This window comes from Cygnus olor, chromosome 5, assembly GCF_009769625.2.
Source record: "Cygnus olor isolate bCygOlo1 chromosome 5, bCygOlo1.pri.v2, whole genome shotgun sequence".
Classification (NCBI taxonomy): domain Eukaryota; kingdom Metazoa; phylum Chordata; class Aves; order Anseriformes; family Anatidae; genus Cygnus; species Cygnus olor.
The window spans coordinates 35,481,741-35,494,631 of record NC_049173.1 but is presented as its reverse complement, the minus strand read 5'-3'; the positions used below and the strand labels follow the sequence as shown (position 1 = coordinate 35,494,631).

Sequence of the window (12,891 nt, the reverse complement as noted above, 5' to 3'; positions counted from 1 at the left end):
CCAAGTGTCTGTGATCAAGTGTTGGTCTGTTCCTGGAACAGATTATAGCAAAATACTTATGACTGCATTGGTTTTCACTGTTCTGGGCTGTATTAAATGGAAGTGCCCAGGAAGGGTGGCTGGATAGGAATGAAGCTGGTACCTTAATTACAGGAAATCTCTGACAAGGTGAGTGACAAAGTGGCTTGGAGAGAGTGTGCTTGGGTGAGGGGGAGGGAGTTGGATGATTCACACGAGCACATAAACTGATAGATGGGAATCCTGGGCTAGTAGCTCACACTGAACAAAAAAACATGTTGCTGAATAAAAATCAAAAGCTAGAGGTAACCTGGGATTTTTAAGGTGTACAAATAAAGAGGAGCACAAACTTGTTGGGGAGTACTCTCTTACTGACCCTTAGGGCAAAGAAAAGTGTGCTTCTTCCTGGAAAACATGAGGAAAATCTCTCAAAAGTTACCTAGAAGTCCCCGAAACTTCACAAAAGCACAGCTCTAAGACCTTTGTATGAAAGAGGTGAAAGAGCCCTGTATGATACTTATTTTGTTACATATCAGCACTTCATGAAAACCTGCCTTTGGAAAGATCTCCAGATTTCAGAAATACAGTGTCTCCAGCAGAACTTGTGCAGAACTGAATGCTGGCAAACAACAACAAAATTACTTCTGCTAGTAGCAGTACCTGTACTGAAGATGTACTGGATAACTGCTCTACAAAGTCCTCAGAACTTGAAGAATTCTTGGTCTCTGGAGGGGAGAGAGGGAGCAGTGCAAGAGTTACTGCAAGGGGATAACAGGCTTTGATGCAGCTGAGTTGTACAGCAGAGCTGATTGGTGTGTAGCCTTGTAATGTACTTTCTGGCTTTCCTGTAAGGACTTCGCAGTGTCTCTTGGACATGAAATTGAGCCTTCTTTCCTGAAGGATTAGCAAGGGTTTTCATTCTATGTACCGAGAGGCTGTGATTGAGAGGGTTAAATGACATGCCTATCCTGTGATAGTGAGTAGGAGGCTGGGAAGAACTGAGTTACTGGTGCTCTATTCAAATTTGAAAAAAGTTCAGATTGAATCAAATTTGTCTATTCTGCCTTTTCTTTAAAATGTAAGAAGAAAAGAATTTAGTATGTCAAGAGATGCTTGCTTTTCAGAGTGAGCTGAAGCCTCTTGTTTTCAGCCCCCTGTGCACCTGATAGAAGGAGTGATGTGCTGCAATGTCCCTGGTAGCAGTGGACTTGGTTTGACATCCCTTTGTCATTCAGGCATCAGCACGCTTACCTGGAATGTCAGATTACAGCTTAGTGGTATCACGTGCTCAAAAGAATTTGAAGATATGTCCTGAATAAAATGCCCTAAAGCACTAGGCCAAAGCATGTGAATGGCTGTCAATTTCCTTTGGTTAGGCTACAGCACTTACCTGAGAAACTGGATGTTAATTTGAAATCAAAGTGGAAGCAAACATCCCATTTCTAAGCGTGTGACCTAACATAACCATAACATCACAGATCCTTTCTCTTTGGCTAAAGGGCTAAAGGAGAGATCAAGAAAAACAGTTTGTAATGTGTCTCTATGCCATGGTTTCCTGATCACAGTAGTGTCCTGGAAGGTTCAGATCTCCTAAACAAACTGAACACAGATCCTTCACTTCCTGGGGAGAATGCCCAAGCCACTGTGATGAGCTTCTCTTCTGGAGGCTTTGTGAGTCTCATCTGAATTTCTTGGATGCCAGTGCTTTAAAGCCAGCCTGAACTGAAATCACATTATCTCATTGAGAACCAGCTTCTCTGAAAAATATTTTGCCCGGTAAGTTATGGGATACCTGAGAATGGAACCTAAATTTCCTGACTTGAACCCAACTGGGTTTCTAGTTGAAAAAGCAGAAATAGTGCTGCTTGCAGATAAAAATAAAACAGATGATGCTGTAAAAGTGCTAGACAGCCTTAACTAGTTAGAGAGGAGCTGTGTTCAGTAAAGCAAGCAAATCTTTAGATATTCTTTGAAAACAGCCTCTGGCAGTAAGGAATCTTGGTGGTTTCTTTCTGTGAAAGGTAATTCTGGAGTACAATAAAAGAAAGCAGAAGTCTTACTGCTGACCTCTGTGTAACTGTTGAAATCCCAGCATCGCAACTGCTGTAGAGATTGCTTCTTGCCAGAAGCACTTCACTGATGGGCTTAGGAGGGATATTTTGTTCAGCAACACCTATTTACTGTGCATTCACCTTAACTGATTCTTCTGGATGATCTCATCCATAACACCCAGATGCCATTGCCTCTGGGCTACCCACTGACTAGAGCTAGTGGCAAGAAGGAAATGCCTTTGGTCCTGACTGTGTTCACTCCATAGTGAATTGTGGGTGTCTTATCAATTATCAAGGGACAAGAATGGTCCTGAATCAGTAGATTATCGTACTTTTACTAAATGGCACATGATGAACGTAATTTCAACACAGGGATAATGTCCCTTCTCACGGAGAAAAGGTACACACGCAAAACATTCTTTACAGCTGCAGGGCAAAGGTTTATTTCATATTTGCATTGTCGTTTTCCTGGTAAGGACAGGTCTTGAGTTCAAATCCCTCCTGAATAGGTTCTGATTTTGTCATGTCTCTGCTGGTAACCAGGAAGTATGAGCAGACTTTTCCATTTCTTCCCTTAATAAAAGGAGTTTCATCAATGTTTCATGCTGCTTAGTTGCAGTAAAACTCTGGTTACTTCTTGTTATTTCAGCATCTTAGCAGGTTATCTATTAAGGTTTTATGGGGTTAAAAATAAATCCAGATGTGTTTACGCAGTATCTGCTTTAGTGCAGTAGGCACAGCTGTTCTTCGGATGTGTCCTGGCTAGATTCCAGCAGGGGCAGTCACATTTTCCCTGTTTCTAAACTCCTTTGTAGCCTTATAACTATCAGCAAGAACAGGAGAACCACAAGGACATTACTAAACTTGATATTTCCAAAAAATCATTCAATAAGGGTCCTGCTGCTGTGAGAAGAAATTTTAAGAATGAGGTTTTTGTAAATTCATCTGGAGCTGTTTTCTTTCCCTATTAGCTTTCAAACCTTTAGGATTCAATTTCAAGTCTTTTCTTCCTAATGATACACGCTAAAACTTTGATCTGAAAGCACGGTTTATTCATATAAGGCCAAGGGTTCAGCCTGATATTTGTGGGGGTTGGATATCATGAAGCTTGGGATATCATTGTGACAGCTGGCAGCGTGGCAGTAGCCAAGGGCCAGTTAGGAGTAAAGGGTGGGTAAAGAAAAAGCATAAGCTGCTGTAGCATCTTTCCGATAGAAAGGAAGGGCCCAAAGAAATTTTTCTTAAAGGAAAATCTGATTCTAAAGTGGAAAGACAGTAGTCTCTATATTCTTAATTAGACATTAACAGTGTACAATTGTTGTCTCTTCTGACAGGGGGAACATAGGTAGCCATGCATCAGCACCACCATTAGACACTCCCCTGGGCTATGTCGTATCCTTAAAACTTTGGAGCCCCCCGTCTTGTTGTTGGAGGTACTGACCTTTTGTGCTGGTTTTCCTGTCAGAGTTTATCCCGTAGATTTTGTTTATTGTGGCAGAGCTACCTGGGGCAGGAAAGTACAGGGTTGCTTTTGCATGTGTAAAAGATGTGACTTTATTTGAACTCCATCCCACATGGCATGTGTAACCATAGGATCTGAGTACTTTTTGTAGCTTGTACCTTTTGTAGCTTGTTGCCAGACAGGGATTGACCAGCAGGGATTAAAGCAGCTGTAGCCCTTGAATAAAATTGCTTGCTGTAGTGTATGTGCTTCTATGTCACCTGGAGCATTTATAACATTGTCAGAAGCTTCTTTTCAGTTTGGAGCTGTCTAGGCTTGTCAACAAGTGCCAAGGTTATTGTCTCTTTTTATCAAAAGCAGTAACTTGGTCAAGAAGAGAGCAGTGATACCAGTTCTGGATATTTCATTGCACGTTTGATATCTTCCTTGTAGATCCAGCATGTGGAGTTAGCTGAAGGCAGAAGCTTCAGCTTTCCTTTTGAAAGCAAGGTTCTGTTTCTCGTAGTTTCAAATGAACTGCTGATGAAGAAGGACTCTAACACTGGAAGGCAAGCAAAAAGACCAACCCAAACCTGAGACTTTAAAGATTTTGTCATAATCTTGGAGACTTCTGTCACAGTATTTTTTAAGTTGGGTTGAAATGCTGACAGCTGTTATAATTGCTGGACCAGGATCTATTTTTATAGATCAGTGACCTTTGTATTTCAATATTTTATACTATGCAGAGGAAAAAATCAATAGAGGGGAAAAATAATCTGTTTTCTAGATAAAACAACAACAGTAACGTGTAAGTTGTTATGCAATGATTTCTCCACTATCCACATGATTAACAGCACAAGTTTTTCTTGTAATGCGTCCAGCTAGATTTGTGTTCCCTGAGCAGTTTTTCTATTGCTAAATCGTTCCTTCATGGGATTTTTCAGAGGGTATCTGAATTGCGTGACATTTGTTAGAGGCAAAACCAGAGAAACCTGAGCTGCCATTGTCTTTGGTTAAATTCATATCTGTATCCAAACTGCTGGTATTTTCAGACCTTGGGAGTCTGCTTAACTCTGCCTAGAGCCAGATCTAGCTGTGAATTTTATTTAAGCTCAGACTTTCTTTGGTCAAAATAATATCTGTGAACTGTGATTCAGGCTTTAGTTTTAAAGGAAATGTTAAATTAACTAATAGAGTTAGGAACTTACAAAAATGAGTACCAAAGGGATCTGTGGATAACTGTCTCACTTTTGATATGCTGCCTGCAGCTAAAATAGAACTAGTTATAAAGGGCTCCACCCCTTCAATAACTTAAGGCACTGTTTAGAGCCAACGTGTGTGCTTACAACACAGACTACAGGAGCTAGAAACAACTCCACATCACGCATGCACGCATGCGATTACAACTCTGGCTTTCCCAAGCAAAAGAGAAAACACTTGTGAAGAAACTTAGAGGCTGAAGGGGTTAAATGAAACCCAACTCTCCTTTTCCTGTGCAGTAAGGATTAGTAACCAAACAGAAGCTGGAGAGAAGAGCATGTTAAGAGCCACCGTTTGAACCAGAACGATAAGAAAGTGGTTTTTGCAGCTTGACTACAGTGGTGTCAGTCCCTCCAACTTTTGCACTCACCTTGCACAGGTCCACGCAGAAGGTAAGAGTTGACTTTGTGTCCTGGGCTGTCTCCTCATTCTTCTCCGTGGACATCTATTTTGTTTTCAGTCTTTTCAGTGCTGATTTTTTTTTTTTTTGGTGTGTGTGTGTGTTTTTGTTTTTTAATTACACACACACACATATATATATATATATAAATATATATATATGAGTTTTGTTGTGTTTTGTTTTTTTTAAACTGCCTTCAATTTCCCACCATTTTTTCCCTTTCATTTAAACACAGGGGAGAGGACAAACCAGAGTCCCTGTGACTGCAAAACTGGGTTTCCTAGTAGGGAGGGAAGAAGACACTCCATGTATTTGGTGAACATTAATCCCTTTCACTTGCAGTTAATTATACTGCAACTTAATGTAATCCAAGCTGTTCCTGACATTGTGAGTGGGCAGAGCAGGAGGTGGAAGGGTCAGGTAGCAGTTTGATAGGATGCAGGACAAGCCCACTGGGGGGCAGACACATGTGTTCTGCCAGAAAGAATGCAGAAATCGAGACACACGTAGCAGGGATATTAACTGGAGAAATATGACTTTTGTTGATGGGAGTAAAAGCCTGCACAGGTGCTAGGACTAAAACCCCCCTAACTACCACCCCCGAGTGCTCAGCTGCTTCTGATGATGTGCTAGCAGGGCAGGGTGCTGAGGGAAGGGAGTGTGTCCTGATCAGCCAGCATTGCTTTCAGCTGGGTGAGGCAGGATCCATTCTGGAGGCCATCTCCAGCCAATGATGCTGTCCAAATCAACGGGCCTACTTGCAAAAGGGGATGTTTATGGGACTGGATCTCTCATCCCTGAGGACGTTTGGCATGTGAGGCAGGCCAAGAAGCTGCTTAAGGGACCTGTACTGGCAAGGAGATGGTAACAGGTTGGCAGCAACGTGGCAGGACAGTAGGTTTGTCTGATGTCCAGCTGTTCCTTGTGGGTGGTCAGGTGGAGGTGAGTAGCTGTTGCTTACAAGCTGAGTTTCAAAGCTTTGACAAAGTTGATGTTGGTCTTGAATGGAGTTCCTAGGTCTAGGAATAACTGCTGTTAGTACCAAGGTCAGGGAAATGGTAAATTTATTTAGGTCTGTCTGTAGAGACCCTAAAGAGGGCTTGTAAACACCTTGTCTATTACTTTTGGAAGTATCTTCACAACACTTAGAGTTGTTTTTTTTTTATCTCTTCTGCTTTGCACTTATGAAGGCCCTTCACCAGCTTCTCTGTAAGCTGGATTGCAACTTATATGTTCTTCTCCTTGTCTCTTAAAGATGTGCTATCCTCTGTAATGCCAGAGCATTTCCCAGGCTCTGTAAATAGAGCAGCCATGAGAAAAACATTCTTTCAGAGGTGCAGCTTGATGTGCTACGTGGTCAAATGTGTACTGGACAGCCTCATCCTTGGACTTTCAGGACAAATTTTTACTGTTACTAGGAGCAAAGGGAGGTGTTTGTGATGTGCAATGGAAGTAGATAGGACCATGCATCTTTGGCATGGCACTAGCTTAAACTAATGCTTGTTCAGGTTAGTAAACAGAATGATTAATAAGATGGAAAAAAAAATAAGGCATGTAGCAAATTTGCTGTCTTCAGATGTTTTGCTTTTAGCATTCTTTCCTTGTCCAGTGTGAAATATTTGAGACTTCTTTTTTCATGTGCATTCTCAGGTTCTTACACCCCAGGGAGCATCCTGGTGCCTCAGAGGTGTTTGTTTTTAAAATATTTTCTGTAGTATTTGCATATCCTAACTCTGTTTGCGAGTAAACTGTCCAGTCTAAATGTAGCATTTGAGAAAAGGTTTTTGCCAGAGGAATTGTGGATGTAGAATGAATGATCCTAAATACTGCCGTTCAGTGAGTGATAACCTTCTGATGTAGATCATCTATCTCTGTTTTGGGGATTCTCTCTCTTCCCCCCTCCCCCTTCCTCTTTTTGATCCAGTCACTTACCAGCTTGGTAAAAGATCTAGTTGCTTAAGGGATTACTTGCCTCACAAAGCTGGCACCGAGATTCAGTTGGCATCTCTGTGAATGGTTGTGCCCTGACTTGTTGGAAGGGTTTAGGAAATTTGAAAGGAAGTATGTTGTTGCAACTGTTTTTCATGGTGGTAATTGAGTTTAGTTATAAAAGTAAATTTTTTTTTCTAAAGAAACATGGTGTTATTTTAAAATGGGAAACCTGAAAAAAATAAATAAATAAAAATCCAATCTTGATTGAGGTCCCCTTCTTCTGAATGTAATGTAAATAAGGCAAAATAATATTCTATGTCTTAGAACAGGTAGGGCTTATGCTGGCAAAAGTCTTTCTCTTTGTTCAGAGGAGGGTTTCAAATGTTACCCATTTTGTTAGATCATGTATGTACTTTGTGACTCATTGGTACACAGAATATAATAGCTTTTTTTTTTTATGAGGGGAACTATTTTATAAGATCTGCTATTTTGTATGAGAACAACACCTAGAATACATCAGATCCAGTTGCAGGTGTTCTCATGATTCATGTTATAGCCTTGTCATTAGCTGATACAAAGGGGGAACTGTTCTTCTAAGGGCATATTGATGCTGGGTGAACTACAGAGGAAATAAGTTGCTTTGCTCTTAGGTCTGTGAGAAGTATTATACAAAACTGATGATAAACTCCTCAGAGTACCTAGCATAGCTATGAAGACTAGACAGTGATGGGAGATTGCTCTTATCTAGTACAGTCATTTGTGGTTATGCCCATGGTATGATGGACTTGTCAGAATAAATTTCAAATTTCACAAATCATTGCACTGGAAATGATACTCTGTTGGATAGTTTCACGGTCTTTTTTTTTTTTTTTATCTCTGCTGTTGGATTGGAAATATGATTTGTTGTGGTCCAGCATCTTGTCTTGGATGATGACTAACAGCAGTTACTAGATGTGTGAGAAGGGCCTTTAATATTAAAGGATTTGAGCGGGTAAGTAGTCATACACATAGTCTATGTACAAACCACTTGTTCATGCTTTCTCACACAGTAACAAGCTCAAACTTTCTTGACATGCAGACATGATGTATGGAAAACAAGTACTGTCAAAAGATTGTTTATTTCTCTGCTTAGCTCTTAAAGCAGTAATTGGAGGTTCTGGTTTGGGTATCTGTGGGAGAAAACAGCTTGAGAGCAAGGAACCATTTTATTTTTAGATCCTACTGTTGTCATTTTGCTGTGATCACACAGTCGAGCATGTGCTTCCTTTCAGTTCTCTCCAGGCACTGCGGTGTGATCACACTCTCCTAAGATCATTTTTATGAAGTTAATTTTTAGTGACAGATGAAAGATGCTTGGCTGATGTCTTTAGAGACTGCAGCCCTAATTTCCCTAGTACAGGTTCTGCTTCCTAAGTTTGTTAGTCAAAAGTTTTTTTGCCCCCCTTTTTTTTCCCCCCATTTCCTTTGGTTTTACTCACTTTCATCATCTTTCCCTTGCATAGTAATGTAAGCAAGCCCACTGACTTCTCTGGGGGATTTCCTGCTTCATACAACTGAAGGTATGTTTGCATCACAGTCAGCAAGGTTGGTTCCTTCAGGAATAGTTGTACCCATACTAGTTTTGCGTGCTTGGCATGTTTGCAGATATCTACAGGTAAAACTGAGTTAGCTTTTTTTTTTTTATAAAAAAATTTTATTAAAAAAAAAAGGTATATTAGGTATGGAGGTAGCAGCAATCAAAACCTGCATGAGGGTCAGGGTAAATACTCTCATGTTTTCCTACTTATATTGTTGTTAGTCCCCAAACAAATTTATTTAAAGGTAACGCAAACATTCCCTAAGTACACTGCAAGCATACTGTTAAATGTGGTGTTAACATACTTTCAGAGAAGAGAAGCACATCTTGCAAAAAGGCAGAAAACGCTTTGTATAGTTTTAAAGATTCTTTTTAAGATAACCCTCACTTTTTTTTTTTTAAATCCATTGCACAACTCAGAAGATTGTCACATTTTTATTTGGGATGGCATGAATTTAAATAAAATTGGAAGTAGTTCTCCAGCATTGAAATCCCTTACCTTCCTAAGGAATTCTCCAAAATTTGAATTCAAAGGGATTGATATCAGCTGGCTAGTGTGCTTATAAACAGCAGTAGTGCTCAGTGTCAGTATTTCAGATCAGGCTAAATAATTCATATTAGCAAAGCCTGAGCTTTGACAGGGCAGTAGTTGATCCAGAAGGTCATTAGACATTCCTTTTCAGTTGTTAGTGTCTGGGATATTATATCCTTGTCATGTGTTTTCCATAGGCAGTGTATGGCTGCTTGTTGCAATGTCTAAATCAGTCTGCATGCACTTGTCTTTATCCCTATTTGCTCACACATTTAATTAACAACTAAGGACAGTGAGACTACCAAAATAGAAGGCAGAATCCTATCTTCTTATAATGAATTTCCATCTGCAAACCTAATAGGGGAAGTCTGGACGCAGAAAATTGAATCTCAACTGATATTAATAGGTAGATAGCTGTCCTTATGAAATACTTCATTATTTCCTGCAGAGGTCTAGCAGAGTGACTGCATTTACTTGGAAGATGCAGCTCCAATAACATACATTTTAGATACTTCATTGTAGATTTTGGAGATTGGGAAAGAAGCAGATCTGCCTCTTCCCCACGCCCTGATAGGGTATGGTGCGATGCCTTGCAAGAGTTCGTGTAGTTTGCAGTCTGCTCTCGCTCTGCCACCAGATGATTTTTCAGCTTCTGTGATTTCTGTATTCAAGATAAAACTGTATGACACAGGCTACTGTAGCTTCCCTGGATGTTGCTGAACTTGACATTGCTTTAGAAGACCTCTGTAAAAACAGTCAGTCAGTCTGAGGCAGTGACATTAAGCAGTGGCCCAGTGCAGGTTTTGTGCCTGTTCTGGATTAGGCAGACATCTGAGACAAAAGCCTATTGATAGAGCAGTCTAGAATATGCTTGTACATTGCCAGTACTCTTGGCTGATGCTCTGCTACTGTGCTTGGTATGTTTTTTCCTAACATTTTTTTAACTTAACAAGGTAAATTTTGAACTTATTCTAGCTGAAAGTTTATAGTGCATAATATTGCTGAAAGTATATCTCAGTAGGAGTACTCTTTTGATGAGGTTTATTTAATCCCTAGCACATGTTTGGAGTGAATTAATAAATTGGTGTGTCAAAGATAAAGATATCTCTGTAAAACTTTTACTCAGCTTGTGTTGTGTTTTTCTTTATTTTCCCTCCCTTCCCATACCGCTAAGCATCTTCAACCAGTCATGTGTTTAAACGCACATTTAATAAACACTTATCCACTACTTTGTATATAAATACTTTTTTTTTATAAATGTGGCTTATTGTGTGGTCAAGACAAAGGAAATTCAGCATCCTCCCACTTTAATAGGCATGCGCACATTAATTAGTTTATCCACTGTAGCCCAAAGTGTGTCAGGCCCAGGATTTTCTTTGGAAAAATGTCCAAAAAAGAAAAAGAGGGTTTGCTGTAGTCAGGGAAGAAAACAGGCAGTCACCTTGGTAAGAATTATCTTGAATGTGGTGTGCTCTGTCTAAAGGGATTACCTGTTTCTTTGTTTCTCTGGACTTTGTGATGTGGTCCTCGTGCTCCCCCAAAGCTGCTCTCAGTATAAGTAAAAGGAGCTTTTTCCCTACTCCATTACTCCATTCCTTACTCCATTAGCACCTTTCTGCTGTATGTGTTTATTTTTCGTTTTTAACTCTTCCACCACAAACTTAAAAGGTGCTTCTTAGTAGACAAGGATAGTAAAAGAACGAAAGCTGGAACCAAGATATGCCGGATGTTTTGAGAGCAAAGCAAAAACCAGTAGTGTCTTCAGAAAATATTATAAGTCTTAAGAACTCACCAAGTGACTGAGTCAATGACTAAGAAACTTGATGCCACTAGAAAACTGGACAATGTAATATCCATTCTGATTTCCCACCTCCTTCATCAGGCTACTAAAAATAAAGTAACTGAGTAAGATATAACATATAAAGGGCCGGGGGCAGCAGTAGTGGAGAAGGGGGAAGGAAATTCGGAAAATGTGTGAGTAGCAGAGTCACAGTGACAACTTCTGCTTCAATGCCAGATGTGCTAAAGTTTACAATAAGCAATTTCAATCTATATTGCAGTGAGCAAATATTTATTGCAATTGCTAACGTGTGTCTCAAGCTGTGCAAAGACAGCTTCTGTCACGGCTACCTTGGATGAGAACAGTAGATCTGCATGGGGAAATTCAAATCCTCACCTGGAAGACGAAAAGAGGTTAAGTGGCTGCTCAAGCTAGTACTGCTGGGTGGCTTATGCGCTTAACTGCTTGTCCAGCCTGGCTCTATCTTGTCTGGCAGTAGAAAAGTGGCAACCCTGAAGGTGTTTTTTATCTCCTGCCTATGAACCACTTCCAGAACAGTCCCTGTCCCACATATGTGGTGTGTGCCTTTGGCAAAAGGGTGATTTAGAAATGTGGTTCACAGGCAAAAGATTGGTCCATCTTATGTGCTAAACAGAGAAGAGCCACATAGCACTGGCTGTCCAATTATGCCCCCCAAAAAAGTGAGAAGCACGTGCACACAGACCAATACATCTGTGTGCAATGGAACTAATGAACCCAGTTTTCTTTGGACCGCGTGATTTGATTCTGTAGCATCTAAACAGCTTAAGCATTCATGTAAACAAGGCTGGGTTATTCATAACATCACTTTCAAGTTTGGTTTCCATCCTGTTGAAAAGAAGTCATCATCTAAATGAGTTAAAAATCTAATATATCTCTTCATCTCAGCCCTGTATTTATTTTCCCTCCAACAAAAGTTAACTTTATGATTTTGAAACCTTGAAATTAGCCAGCTGTTTCAAAGTTATTTTTACACTTCTATACACACACACACAGGCAACGTAGGTCTTGTTTCTCTAGGAGCATGAATGTTGAGAGATGATTTGGAAAAGAGGCCAAGCTGAAGCAGGCAGTCTTGAATGTTGTTTGTGCATTGGAAGGCAGGATTTGCACGCGCGAAGAAAACAGAGAAGTCATTAAAATTGTCCTTTATTCTCTTCAGTTTGTCTCAAGTGTACTCCTGGTCTTAATGAACAATTCACTGATCTTGCTAAGCCTGCATGGCTCTGGATAAAGACTTTGTAACTAAAATATTTTTAAAGCAGTTCACTTGGCTCCACTATAGAGAAATCTCCAAGACTGCCCATCTGGCTTTTCCAGACTTTTTATTTGTTAAGGCAAAAGTTTATTTACTGAGTGGGTTCATTGTTAAGCCCTGAAATGAGGATGCTTATCCCAGTTTTCAGTAAGGTCATCATCTAAATGAGTTAAAAATCTAATATATCTCTTCATCTCAGTCCTGTATTCTTTTTTTCCTCAAACAGAAGTTAACTGTATGCATTTGAAACCTTTAAATTAGCTATCTGTTATTTATTTTTGCATATATATACAGGCGATGGAGGTCTTATTTCCTTAGGAAGGTGGATGTTGAGAGATAAGTTTAGTCCAAGCTTCTGAAATTCTAGCTATCTCCTATGTAGCACTGTGGCCCTCCTGTCCACAGCACCGAGTAGAAGTAGGCAGTGTGAATGCAGTTTAAAAAGGGCACCAGAACGTGCTTTATGGATATTGTCAGACAGAAGTGTCTGAAATTTCCACAAAATATAATTTGATCCATACTGTTTTGGAACAGAAGTAAGGATTCCGAGTTGCTAAATTCAGTTCCAGGGTTAAACTTCTCATGTGTTCAGAGCAATTTGGGT

General features: G+C 40.1%; 1 protein-coding gene across 7 annotated transcripts in view; it reads left to right on the top strand.

Annotated features, from left to right (window-relative positions):
• The window catches only part of PAPLN (papilin, proteoglycan like sulfated glycoprotein), a 71,547-nt gene that overhangs the window by 15,676 nt on the left and 42,980 nt on the right, over positions 1 to 12,891 (top strand). For 3 of the 7 annotated variants that reach the window (XM_040558460.1, XM_040558459.1, XM_040558454.1), the window contains exon 1: positions 4,841 to 5,162. The exons of the other annotated variants lie outside the window; for them this stretch is intronic. The gene's annotated coding sequence lies outside the window, so the exon portion shown is untranslated. Of the gene's footprint in view, positions 1 to 4,840; positions 5,163 to 12,891 lie in introns of those variants that run through there. 7 annotated transcript variants of the gene reach the window in all.